Genomic DNA, 15,077 nt, shown 5'->3' on the forward strand with positions numbered 1-15,077 from the left:
GAGTAAAAATAATCACACAGTCATTTTAGGAGAGCCTGAATTAGCATCTCACATGCTCCTCACCACCAGTGTTGCAAGGAATCCAGAAGTCCCCCTTGGACTATGGGGTATGCTGTGTCTGGAGTAAAGTGACCTTATAAATAAAGGCACAGTCAGGGCTGTTTCAATGAAGAGCTAACAAGGACCATTCTCAGCACAATTGAAATAGGATGGGGTTAGTAATGGGGCACAAGAATCCCACCAGACCCTGTTGGAGGCCAGAGAAAGACCATGAGTTTACTAATCATAAACTTCAGCCACTAAGCCAATGTCGATGACCAGGCCAAAAAAGGCATTACCATGGAGCAAAGACCCAGAGGGAGGTCAAAGGGCCTGCATGTGGGGAGCCAGGCCCCCTCCTCCCTGCTGCCATAGGCAGCATCAGCCATAATCTCATGCACTTAGAGACAAGCAAGGAAGAAGTAGGATTTAAAAAGAGGAGCATTATCCAAAGGGATTGAAACTCCCCAAAGCTACAGTCTAAACTGGAAAGGAGTGAGATAACAGTAATCAGAAATTTTGAGTCCTCCACCCTTACCCATCTTTCCAGCTTCCAAATGACATGGAACTTTTGAGCATGATTAAATCAGTTACAAATAATGAAATCATGCTCTTTGAGAAAGAATACAATCTTGGTCCAAGAATATACGTAATGTATCATCTGTTCTTTACAACAGGTCCGTGAGCTGAACACTGTTATCACCTCTGTTTTACAGGTGAGGAAACTGAAGCATAATGAGGTTAAATGAGTTTCGCAAATCAACAGCTAGGACTCCAACCCATATCTGATTGAAGCCAAACTCACTCTTAAAATCGCTACGCCTAACCGAAGTTTAAAGTCAAATCATGGAAGATATTAAATGTCAGCCTATAACTTCGAGCTTCACTTTACAGAAACAAAAATAAACTTTCAACAGGGAGAAAGATTATTATTATACTTGAAGTTTAGAAGAATCACTCTCATAGTGATGTGTGGAACAGACAACAGGTCAGGACTGATACGCAGCATTCATGTAAAAGATTTACAAAACAACAACAACAACAAAAGGGTGAAGATTCAAACTCAGGTCTATTTCATGTAAAAGTCGGCGAACTTTCCTCTGGGCCAAACTGTCTCCCACAGATGACCTCCAAATTTGAAGACAGAAGGAATACAAGTATGGTGATACCATCTATTGAGTGATGAGATATATCAAAAAAATATCAAAATTTGTTTTGGATACATGCCTTCCTTAAATAAGATCTTTGTGAAAATAAATGGGACTCCATAAAATTTCAAGAAACCATTTACAAAACTCTTGATATGGAAAAAGAGCATCATCATTATTATGATACATGTCTCAATTAATATTTTCTCAGAATGACTCAGCGCTGGGATTTCCTCAATTACTTTTAAACTTTAACACATGAAAGTCTAAAACAACCCATAAATTGAATTCAAAGTTTTTGAAATATTATTGTAATCACTTTGGAAAGGTAGATAAATATTTTTAACAGATACTTGACCTGATTTCAGATATGTCCTAGGAAATTAGCATTTGTAGTTATTAATGAAGTCAAGGCACATACAACTAGAATTATAAATAGGAAAGCAAAAGATAGTGATGAGATAATCATTCGGTTCAATTCAAACCAATTAAATAAACTGTTATTGAACATCTGCTTCATGCAGAGCACTTTGCTAGGTAATGGGATTATAAGACAGCTTGAGATAAAGTTTCTGTCCCCAAGGACTCGGAAATATCTGTTGCTGCAGAAAGGGCATGACTTTTATAGCCACACTAACCTGGCTTTGAATCCTGACTCAGTCTTCTGGTAGTGAATGTCTTGGGGAAAATCACTCAAACTCCAAGATCCCATTTCTTCCCCTGTAAGGCAGCGGAAGTAATATACTATACCCAACTTGCAAGGTTGCTATGAGAATTAGTAACGAAGTAGGTAAATCCTAAAAGATGTTAACTATCAGCCTTAGTAGGTAAGACTAGTTTACGAACAACTATAACAGATGACCCTCTAGTGTAAAGTTATATTACTGAGACAAAGTCATGCTGCTTTTGTTCTTTCTAAGAGGTAGTTTAGGGTTATGGGTTTGTTTGTCTTGTTTCGTTTTTGTTTCTGTTTGTTTGTTTTACAGAGAGGTATTTTTAGGAGAAGAAAGAGGACAGAAATTGAAAAAAGTTTTCTTCAGTCATCAATAAATGTTGCTAGATAGCAGACAGTCCAACTAGGAAAAGCAACTAGCCATTTATCCAAGCAATCACATTCAACCACATTCTCATGTTATATTACTTAATCCTAACCACATCCCTGTGAGTATGTATTATTTTGTTTTGTTTTATTTTAAAGATAGGGAAACAGACTTGTGGGAGAGACTAAATTATCTCCAAGATCATACAACTAGCAAGTAGCAGAACTAGAATGCAAATCACTATGTACCCTGTGCCAGGAATCCAGCGTGCTACCTCTCAGCCTATCTGGAGACACCTATACAAAGAATCTTATAGAAGGTGTTTGATGAACATGAATCAGTGAAGTTGAAGGACCAAGTTGGATGTAACTGGAGTATGGAGAGGCTGTCTCACTGGAGGGATTGGGAATTTAGCAAAATTTGGAGATCTTTGGGATAAGGAAAGCAGAAAGTTGCAAGGAACTAAAATGGTTATGACTGGAACCCATCTACTTATAAGCTCCTTTTTAGAATGCTGGAGAATTGATGTTTCTGTAGAGCCTCTTTCAAAGGCAAGAAAGAGAGTAAGATTTTTTAAATATACAAGTCTAGTTTCTTCCAGAGTTTCCAGATGGCCACCTCTGAGCCTTTCCATTATGCTGATCTGCCTGTGAACATACTCCTTCAAGAATATGCTATATCCTTCTTAAAATTGTAGTTCCCAGAGATCAATACAATGTTCCAAGTTGTGTTCAGTTTTAAATAAATCAAAAGTACTATCACCTCCTTCACTTTGAACACTATTAAAAGTAATGCAACCTAGGATGACACCAGTGTTTTGTTTTGTCTTGTTTTTATCAGCCATGTACCATTTACTGACCCATGTAGCCCACACAAATTTTATTTAAGAAACAAATGTTATTAATTGGCAAAGCAATGCAATCCTGGTTTTTTCCAAAGCCTTTAAGAGATGCCCGTAAAGAAGACTTTATATTTCAGATTGTGACCAGGTTAAAGAGGTTCTAGAATCACAGCATTGTTTTCTAAATAGGAATGACAGCTAAAACGTTTTCTTTTAAATGATTCAAGAGGTATTGAGCCACTGTTTGAAGAACAAATCCATCCTCAGTATGGCAGCTTTTTTCTCCCCCATTTATTTTCATTCTGTCTGCATCCCAAATTGTACACAAACTTTTAGGGGCAAGTTTTCTAGGAAAGAAAACTGATTAAAATAGAATGGCCTCCCAAGAAAGAAATGCTTATATTGGGATCACAATTTTTTTAATGAATAAATCATGCCATGGGGCTGTGCTTCTAGCTTTATATTTCTAAACTGAAGTTTTCTGAGAAGATTTTGCCAAGCTTTGTTAAAAAGGCTTTGATATATGAGAAAGATTCAACCTACTTGGACTGTCGCTCCTCCTCAAAATATTGCCTTAGTAACAGAGTGAAGAGGGTGGTCTTTGTCTGTTACTGAAGTCTCTGCAAAAAAACCACTATAAACCAGTATTGCACAGAACATTAGCCTCACGACTAAATAGTTCTGTGAGATAATTAGTTGCAAATCCTTAATAATAGGCAGAGGTATTAATATGAAAAAATACTTAGAATGAAAATAAGATCTTTTCCATTTATATTCAGAATTAATATGTGTTAGGAATATTCTTTAACTAGATTATTCATGTGCTAATTTTTCCTCAAACCCAATTTTCAAGAATTAAGCATTTATTGATCACCTACTCATGGCCAGGAAATAGCCAAGTATTGGGAATACAAAGAAAAATAAGACAGCTTTTTGCTCTCTGGTAGCTCTAATTCAAGAGTAATACACATGGACAAATTATAATGTAGCCTATAAGAGTAATGGTAAGGAAATAAGCACTGTGTTGTAAACACAAAGGGGGGAGCCCAAAAGCCTGGGCTGTCAGCCAAAGGGAAGCCTCATGATGAAATGAAACTGAAATAGTCTTTACAGTTGGGTGACAGCTATTCTGAGAATGGGGGCAAGGCATTGCAGGTAAGATAAACAATGTATATACTAGAAGTCATGAAAGTTTGATATAGTTTGCATCATTAACACATGAAGAAAAATTCAATGTCCAGGCTGTAGGGTAGATGGAAGTAATGTAGGTGGCAGACAAGAATACAAGAAATCTTGGGGTGAGAGGAGAGAAGTCTTCTCTGGCCAATACAAGATGGCAGGCTATGGATCTGTCCGTGGTGCTATTTTAGCAATGACTGTACTGATTCCTACTGTATTAGAGTCCTCCTGAACTGGAATTTCTTGAATGGTTTTTTCCTCTTCCACTTTTTTGAGAGATATCTGGACACATTTCAGTTTTTGTAAAAGCCCTGTGAGAGTATCTTAAGTTCTGTGCATGCCTTCCTCAAAATCTCAAGACATAAGGTAAGGCCAGTCCTGAATAAAAACATGAACCAAGAAAAGGAATTAGCATTTATTGATCACATTCTCTTTGTCAGACATTTTTTGCATCCTATATCATTTCATACTAACAATAATCCTAAAAGGGTAAATATCATTGTGCAACTTTACAGATGAAAAAGCTCAATATATATGTGCTTCATTAATGCATGTGCTCAAAGACAGAAAGCATTTTGTCAGAAGCCACACAGCCAATAGGTTTATCTGGCTTCAAAGCCTCTTTCCATGACATTAACCTGTGCAGTTTAGCTTCAGGGTTGCCCACCTTTCCTTTTCTGTAATATTGGCCTCTTCTCAGCCAGCAACATTACTACAGACTTCCAAGTATCTTATTGCTGATGTGAATGAATTTGAACCCCATGTGATAAGTAGATCTTAAAAGTGCAGTCACGATTCCCAGGATCTAACTCTGCATTTGCCACTAGTAAGCTGGGTGATCCTGGGTGAATAATTCTGTCCCTCAGTTTTCTCACTTTTAAAATAGAGAAGTCCAAAGAGTCTTCAGGGGCCCTTCAAGGTCTACATTCCATGGTACGCACTATACCTATGAGGCGCATTTGAAGAGACATAGAAATGCTTGACCAAAAGGAATCAACTCTCTAATGATGGAATTTCAGATATTGTGCCATAAGTTGGCTGAAGAAGGTAGTTCTACCTGATCCCAATCAATTCAATAGGCATTCAAAGAGAGCCTATTATAGGCCAGATGAATAAAATAGCTTCTGATTTTAAGGAGTTTTTGTTTCAGTCATAAAAACAAACTTGTAAGTAGACAATTACTATATGGGAGAATTGGGCACTTCAAGAGAAGAAAACATAGGCAATGAGTGAATACAGAGAAGAGGTACCTGAAACACTTTAGAGTTTCATGGAAGTTTCCCCAAAGGAGGTGAAAATCAAGCTGAAGCATGAAGGACAAGCACTTTTTAAAGGCCTCATAGGAGAAAAAGAGTAAATGTGAATGTCTTCCATGCAGAGGAAGCAGTAGGTAAAATACTGAAAGGTGTGAATTAGCAGGATGCCTGTAGAAATTACAAGTTGTGCAATGCTGTGAAAGCCAAAACTCCATATTGCACAGAAGCGGGATATAAGCTGAAGATGGAAAAGTAACCAGGAGCACCAGAAAACTGAAGGGCTTGCGTTCCATGCTTAAGAGTTCAGACATTATCCTGTGGCTCTCAAGAGATAGTGAAAAGCTTTAAGCAGAGATAGTTATTCAAAGGTAACTTCCCCCTTTATCCACACCTTGGACCAGCTTATCTCTTTCAGATAAGCCTACAAGTTGGGGTCAAACTGCATGACCTTTCCAGTCCTTTCTTGAAAGTCTTCTAAGTTGAACCTTCCTTAACCATATACCTATGATTCTATGCTCTGAAGACCCCAGAAGAATTAATTCTGTACATGCTAAGCATTTCTGTATGGGCTGCTTCCCAAGCAAAACAGTCAAAAGCCGCAGCACAAGCTCTGAACTAACTCTGCAGCTCCTGAATTATTCAGGGTGCTATTAAAATGAGGCTCACAACTCACAGGGCAAATTAATTTTAATTTTTAAACAGGCAACATTTTAAACTGTTCATTTCCTTGAAATGTATCCATCCTGGCATTTTTATCATCAGAAGAGTAAGTAAAGCTCACAATGGAAAGAGAAAAAAAGAACGGGCATGTCCCTAAACTGGGACTCTATCATTTCTGGGAAGAGTCTCTCTAGAATGAGCAAGAGTCACATCATATATTCTTGGAGGGTATGTGTCTTGAAACTCCAGTGTGAGTCCAAAAAATTCAGGCTTAGAAAATTCATTTTCGCTCTGTTTTTGTCATAGTGACATGTGGTCAGCAGCCTGGAACTCCAGCGCTTCAGTCAGACTGCTTTAACTCTGCAGCCTATTTCCACACAAAGGCAAGAGAAAAGCACAGTCAATGGACTATGCTACGGAGGCTTAAGAACATCTCTCTAGGACAGGGACTATGTGCCACTGTCCTTTGTGTTCCTAGCACTTAATACATACTTGCTGAATTCAGTCTTGCTGTACTGAACTGAATTTCCTACAGAAAAATCCTTTTCAAGCAGGGAATGTCATTCATGTTTTTCCTTTTCCTCTATGCTATCTCAGCATTCTATGGCTAGTAACTGAAGTATCCTTGCCATGTCCAGTAGCCCTAGGAACAAAATAAGATGTCACCACTGCTGCCTAAACTTTTCCTCCAAAGGACTTCAGATTCTAACTCTCTCTTCACTCAGACATTCAGATCAAGGTAGCTTCCATGTATAAACTGAAAGTGAGGAAGTTAAGTTAGGGTAGGGCCAGACCAGTACTCACTCAGGCTCACTCCCTCCCTATCCAGGGTTTCAGCAACTACACTCCTTGGCCCAGTAGAATCAGGAAGTCTCTCAGATGCTCACCTGACTTCCCTCCCTACTCTTTGCCTTCATGATCACTGACAGTCACACACACACACAAAAAAAATAAGTGAATATTTTTGAAACCACCCTCACTGTAGAGCCACCAATCTGATAGTCAATTTATTACTATTTAATCCTTTCAGTAAGTCTGTGAGAAAGAATGTTTTAGATCTATTTTGTATTTGAGAAAAATTGAGGCTGAACAGGACTACCTAGTAAATCTCATCACACAGATCACACAGAAAATCAGTCATAGTACTAACATTTTAATCCATGTCTGTCTGACTGTCAAGTCTTCAGTCTTTCTATTTCACTGAGGAGGATTTGAGGGAGTTGGGGTGAACTCTCTGAGTAAAGAGTCTTCTATTTCACAGCTTCACTCAGGCCTTCAGCCCATGTGATATTTTTTAACCCTTGTGTTCTCCCTACACAGACAAGAGTTCTCATTTCCTGCCCATCTGTGTCTCATCACAAGTTCTCAGACTGACCAAAGGTCCTCCCTGTGTCACCACAGGACTGATATTCGCTGCCATTTGGGAAAGAGCCCCAGTAGCCAGAAAGGCAGCTTTGTTCAGTTACAGTCTACCACTCCTAGCTTAGCTATGCTCTCATTTCTAGACACAAAGCACCGTCTTAACTCAGGTCCAACAGCTCTAGCTATGCTTTCATTTCTAGACACAAAGCACCGTCTTAACTCAGGTCCAACAGCTCTAGCTATGCTCTCATTTCTAGACACAAAGCACCATCTTAACTCATGTCCAACAGCTCTAGCTATGCTCTCATTTCTAGACACAAAGCACCATCTTAACTCAGGTCCAACAGCTCTAGCTATGCTCTCATTTCTAGACACAAAGCACCATCTTAACTCAGGTCCAACAGTTCTCTTACTTGACACCTTCCTGTACTAAGTGGTCTCTTTGCTTCCAGTCTTTCCCTCATCCAATCCACACACCACACAAATGTCAAAAATACAACTCCAAAAAGGTATATATAAACATGGCTTTATTTGCTGAAAACCTCTTGCCTAATTTAATAAAGGTGTGTGAGGCCTTTCATGTGCTAGCCTCTGACTTCAGCCTTATCCCTTGCTGTTCTCCTTGTCCCCATTCTTAAACTCTATGCTCCAACCACATCAAAATACTGCCATTGCCCATGCTACAGCATGCATGTGAGTTTTGCATATACTGCAACACACGCACACACATCCTATTAGTGAACTCCTAATCATTCTTCAAAGCCCAGATCAAGTGTAGTACTTCCATGAAGCCACCCATGTCCACTGTAGGAGAAATGTATTACTCATTTGGGGGCTCCCACTGTTTTTTGAACATTCTTAAGTTATAAAGCCTATCCCATATCAATCTGCCATTTAGAACTCTCTTAATTTTTCTTCATTATACCATGTGTTCCTTAAGGGAAGAAAAACCATATCTGATTCATTTTGGAAACCTATAAAAAACAAGCATTCAGCAAACTCTTGAGGAGTGAATTATGGTCATCTCTCCATATATATTGGGGAATGGTTTCAGGATCCTCACATATACCAAAATCCAGCACACTGAAGTCACACAGTCATCCCTGCAGAACCTGCCTATAGGATAAGCCAGTCCTCCAATACATGAGTTTCACATCCCTTAAATACTGTATTTTCCATCCACATTAGGGTTTTTAAAAAGCTGCATAGTTCAAATCCTTGCTGTTCAAGAGTCAACTATAGTTGAAAATAAACAGTTTAATAAGTAATATATCAATAAATGAAATCAGGGTAGCTCAGTTTTACTCGGGTTTCTCAATAGCTTTTTGTTAGAAATCAGTCTTCTAAATATAATTTTCATGTCTCATGTAAACAGTTTTCTGTATAGAAAAACATTCTAATCAGCTAATAATACTTAGTTTCAAACATGTGGCAGTTATATTTCTTATAAATTAATAAATAAGCATTCTGATTTATAGATAAGTCATTTATAAATTTGGTTAGTGCAAGTCAGTCCTCAAGAGACTGACAACCTCCAGCTACATTGGGAAAATTGTCTTTTAGATCAGATTGCAGTAAGCTAAGATCCAGCTTGTAGAGTTCTATTAAAGCAGCCAGACAACTTCTATCTTTATGGAATTGCTCTTTAAAATTAAATTGTGAAACCTTAACCACTGAGCCTGAATTCGTTAATTCCAAAATAGGGGGCTGGATTCATTCTTGAGTCACAAACTCAAATGCCTGCTGTTAACCTGGTAAGTGAACTCAACTGGGTGTCAGACCAAAAGAGCTTGATTGCATGTATAACTATCATAACCAATCATAATTTCTTCCTAGTTGCACTTTCCCTTAATATATAAGACACCAAATACAGCACAGACATAGGCCTTGTAGGCCCATCAGTCACCTGATGTGGAAGCTCTCCTTACTCACAGAACTTGAATATACCTTAAGACTGTGATGTTGCAACTGCCATTTCTATGACCTCTATGCTTGCTTTCATTTATTCATTCAATAATAAGTATTGCAGGCACCAAAGTAGTGGCTGACAGTACTGGGGTGAATAAACATGACCCTGCCCTCAATGGACACCAGGGTCTGGTGGAAAATATGGATAATTAATTAAAGACTTGTGCTATTAAAGAGAGTTTACAAAGAGCTCTGGGAGTACAGAAAAAACTACTGTCTATGCACAGAGTCGTTGCCCTGGGAAGATCAGAAAGGCTTCCAGGAGAAAGTGATATGTGAGCTGAGCCTAGAAAGATAAATAAGAGTTTTTCAGACAATGAAGGACATTCCGGTAAGGTGAATAGTAAGGGTAAGGGCATAAAAATAGAAAGAGCTCAAAACAGAAAGGAGAAGAGTATAAAATGCAGTTATCTCTTCTTCATCCAAAAACTGCAGAAGGTAAGAAAGCATAAAAGAAAGGAAAAACACTTTCTAGTTCCACTGAGACTTGTCCCCACTTAAACACAGTAACCGCACCACAAGCATCAAGCCATTCATTCAACATTTGCACTGCTAACTTAGTCCAGGTTTTTTGAGTGAAGATGTGAGCAAGACCTCTCTCACAACCAATGTACCATTTTCCTGCAGTTAGCTTCTTTTCTTATGAGGAATTTCTCAACCCAGTAAACAAGAGCCTCCTTCTCAGAGGCCCCAGCAGCTCAGAGGAACTCTTCACTGAAAAATAATCTGATTAATGCTAATTCTTAAGAGTGATGGATAGATACTAAACAGTTGATTTAACTTATTCCTTAAATTGCCTCTGTACAGAGTAAAGGGAACAACCACTTAAGATACAGGTTGTTAAACTTTTTATTAATGCTTCATATAAATTAGGGATCAGAGGAAGGAATTAACACCAATAAGAGCCACTACTTATGTACCACTTACTATGCTCTGTTTATGACTGTAACTGCCTCACAAACATTAATTTACTTAATCCTCACTACAGCCCAATGAAGAAAGCCCCATCATCATCTTATTTTACAGAAGAAAACACGAAGGCTCACGGAGATTGTTTCTCACTCTTTGCTGATAAGTGCTAAAAACCTGACATTTGAACTCCGGCATAAGACCCCTCAGATGTTGCCCTTAAGAATTATAATACTGCCTCGGCTGGGTGTGGTGGCTCACGCCTGTAATACTAACACTTTGGGAGGCCAAGGTGGGTGGATTGCCTGAGCTCAGGAGTTGGAGACCAGCCTGGGCAACATGGTGAAACCCCATCTATACTAAAATACAAAAGAAATTAGCTGGCTGTGGCAGCATGCGCCTGTAGTCCTAGCTACTCAGGAGACTGAGGCAGGAGAATCCCTTGAACCTGGGAGGCAGAGGTTGCAGTGAGCTGAGTGGACGCCACTGCACTTCAGCCTGGGCAACAGAGCAAGATTCCGCCTCTACAAAAAAAAAAAAAAGAAAGAAAGAAAAGAATTGTAATACTGCCTTATGATATAGAAGATACAAACCCTCTGTCATATCATATGCCAAATGATCTGGATAAATTGAATCATTTAATCTTTATGACATCCAATATTACAAATTAAGAGCTGAGGCCTGGAGAGGGTAACTGGCCCAATATTGCATAACTGGCAAGTGAAACAGGTTGAATTTGATTTCAAGTCTATCTGATTTAAAGCTTATGGCACAGTGTCAGTCTCTGAAGTGACACAGAAAGAAGAGAAGTGGCTAACAAGGTAGAAGTCCTGACTTCCCTGGAAGACATTATTTTAACTTTCATGCCAATATCTGGTAGATTTGAAAATACCTGAGACTGAGGATCTTCATTAAACAGTGAAGAGTTTTCCCTTGGTCAGTAGTTTTCAGACAGTGTTCCTTGAAGCCCCAGAGGATTCTTCAATGGGGAAAGGTCAAGTCCAAGCTTTTGTTGAGTTTTTACCAAGAAAGGTTGATATCTCACTCACCTTACATATAGTCTGGACCATGACACTGCCAGAAACAGCATCACTCTAGAATTATTAACCTGATCTCCTACTAAGCAACCACAAACTCCTATTCTTTCAGCTTATTTACTCTGGTACTCTCATGTCAATAATTAGCCAAATTCATTGAAATTACTAATTCCCTGACTCCCTCCATTTTCTCTCTAATTGCCAGTCTTCTGTTATTCAGACCCTAGCCCAGATTCATGGCCCATGATACTATCTAACTCACAGTAAAATCTCTAAGTTTCTTGCCTGTGTGTCCTTTGTGTCCATCCCAACCCTGAATGAATCTAACCCTTTGTCTTCTCATTTCCTAATTCACACAGCTAGTTTGCTGAAGACCATCACATAACTGGAAAAATTGCTTTCACCATATAGTCATGATCACCTCCCCCAAACTCAGTACTATCTAGCTCTTTTGTCTGACATACAGTTGAGTTCACTCACTAGGTTAACAGCAGGCATTATTCTAATAAGCTCAGTCTCCCACTCTTTGCAAAATTCTCCAATTTCTCAAAGATCCCAAACTTCAGTTCCCTTTATAGTAGTTGGGCTTACCTTGTATCTTATTAAAGAAAGAGGAAGAGGGGGGACAGGAGGAAGAGATGGAGGAGGAGGAACAGGGGAAAGAGAAGAAGGAAAAGGAAATGGAGAATAAAAAGCAGAAGCCACCTAATAGTATCCCCCATACCTTCCTACCTTCAAATGTACAAAAATACCTAAGCTGCAGTAATTTCCCTTTCCTTCCCATTATAACCATGAAACATACTTTGCTAGCAATGATCACGCCTGCTACCCTTTACATAGGCTTTAGATTTCATTCTCATGTTCTCAGTTATCCTACTCCCTCTTGGATTTTCTGTCTCTCCTTCTATAACAGATTTTTACATCACTATTAAATGTCATCACAATTCCCATATTGTTTTTTAAAAATCTTCATTTATTCCCATATTCCCCTCTAGCTACTACCCCATTTTTCTGTACAGCAAAATTCCCCAAAAAAGTTAAACATAGTACCTGCTATACTTAAATGAAGAGACATGAACCAACACATTTAATGTACCTTTCACCAGGTCTGATCTATGCCAGATGCTCAATAAATAATACCATTGGTAGTAAAAACAGAAATAAAAATAATAATTGCAACAGACATAGAAATTTGCTTATATGCCAGCACAACCCTTAGCATTATATGTAGATTACAGAAGGCTGCCCCTTCAACAACCCTATGAAGCAGGTATTACTTTCATCCCAGTTTTATAGATGATGTATTTGAAGCTTAGAAAGGTTAATTTGCCCAAGGTCACACAGGTAGTAGAAGACATGACCAGGATTTCCTTCCAAATCTCTCTGACTACATAGACAATGATTGTCACCCTCTAAGTCACCTCTTCCTCTGTTGCTCCGGTGCTCTTTTTATACTTCTACCTCACAAGACTAGAGTAGCAGAGTAACAATTAGGAAGGACTTCTGTGAAGTTGGATGATGCTGTCTTAAACTCCAGCTCCCTAAGGGCATCAGTCCATAGGCAGATCCACTGGGAAAATTCTAAGGAAAGTGTTTTTATGGAGGAGAAACAAGTTTAGCTCACAACAAATGATTGAAGAAGTATTCTGTGAATAAAGATGATAGAAGAGTTCCTAATAAGGATAATATAAAGTTTGGGAGCGAGGTGGACTCTCTGAGTCTGGGATGGAAGAGACAGCAAAGCACTGGACAGATGATGATGATCTGTTGCTGAATATATCAAATATAAACTAACTATGGAAACACCTTTTGGTAACCAGTTACAGTAGGAATGGTGAACTCAAATTTACAGGGCCTCAGACATTGAGGGATTTATACTCAGCCAACTGTGACCTTGATTCAGAGTTTTAAACAGCTCACATGGGTTCATTTTGATAATACACCCAGCACAGCCTCTGGTATATAACAGGAGATCAGCAACGGTAGCTGTTATTATTCAGGTTCTGTGGTTATTGAATAAATGGCAACTCCTCTTTTCATAGTAAATTTTGAAATTGCATATTAGTATAATTCTACATGAGCCACAGGTAAGTAAAAATAAATAATGCTTTTTTAGGCATTCACTCTGATGGACCATTGAATTAACTCATTTAATCTTTTCAATAACCCCTTAGAGAAACTACTATTATTATCCCCATTTTATAGAGAAGCTAAGTAGGTTATATAACATCATGTAGTGAATAGGAGTTAGAGGCAGGATTGAACTCATTCCTTTAACAAACACTTTAAAATGATCAATATAGGTATTAGGTATCATGCAACTGATTTCTCCAATGCATATAATACTGGCTTAGAAACATAAAGGGTTGTTGTGTTTGTGTGTTTCAAGTGAACCAACATCTATTTGCAACAAATAAAATTTTGGTTAACATGAGGAAAGGAGAGAGAAGAAATGAAAGAAAAAGGAAAGAAAGTATGTAAAAAGGAAGGGAGGAAGGAAGAAAGAAAAGGAGGGAAGGAGGGAAGGAGGGAAGGAGGAAGGAAGGGAGGGAAGAAGGAAAAGAACAAGAGAAAGAGCCAGGTGCAGTGTCTCACATCTGTAATCTCAACACTTTGGAGGCTGAAGCTGGTGGATTACTTGTGGTTAGGAGTTCAAGACAAGCCTGGGCAACATAGCAAAACCCCACCTCTACTAAAAATACAAAAATTAGCCAGGTGTGGTGGTGCATGCCTGTAGTCCCAGCTACTCAGGAAGCTGAGGCGCAGGAATCACTTGAACCCAGGAAGTGGAGGTTGAAATGGGCCCAGATAGCACCACTGCACTCCATCCTAGGAGACAGAGTGAGACTCTGCCTCAGAAAGAGAGAGAAAGAGAGAAGCCTGTATTAAATACAGTTAAACACAAATAGAAGAAACTATAAGAAGCAGAAAGTAGTCAATGAATGAGGTGATGATCCACTGTACATATTAAACCTGGGGGATGACTGGCAAAGTTGGAATGTCCTCATAGATGTTCTCAATCAATAGGGAAATGTCAAGACCAGAGGGAAAAGCTGAATGTAAACAGATGCATCGAAAGTGCTTACACCTAGATAACAAAAAGTCAAGTAGGAAACATTGGAGGTTAGAACACATCGATTGCAAATCAGTAACGATATTAAAAGTGTACCCTTGAATAGAGGCCAGATAAAGAAAGTGTGGAGACTAAGCATACCTAGAGAAAGTAAAAAGAAAAATAAATTGTAATGGCTGAGGGGAGAGTTGCCTAACCTGCTATATACCAAAGAGGTAACTTTTATATCCACCCTTTGAAATATGTTGAATATTTTTATTTTGCATGAGAATACTGAGGCTTAAGGAGGCAAAGTGAATATTCCAGGGTCACTCAACTGTATGATGAATTTCAAGCACAGCCACTAAGAATCAGAACTTGAACTATATTGACTTATAAACCCACATTTTTTTCATTCCCAGAAATTACCTCTCAATAAATAACTATACAGTTATTAGCAAGCATGTCCAGGAGGTTTAACTAAGAGAAGAAAATGGCTTAGAATCTCAAGCCTTTTCTTCCCAGCCAGCCACTTGGGATTTCTCATGCTTCAGAAGCACCGCTGCATTTTGACAGCACCAGTTAT

The sequence above is a fragment of the Aotus nancymaae genome, unplaced genomic scaffold, assembly GCF_030222135.1.
Source record: "Aotus nancymaae isolate 86718 unplaced genomic scaffold, 86718_ANA_hifiasm-v0.15.2.pri h1tg000059l, whole genome shotgun sequence".
Lineage (NCBI taxonomy): Eukaryota > Metazoa > Chordata > Mammalia > Primates > Aotidae > Aotus > Aotus nancymaae.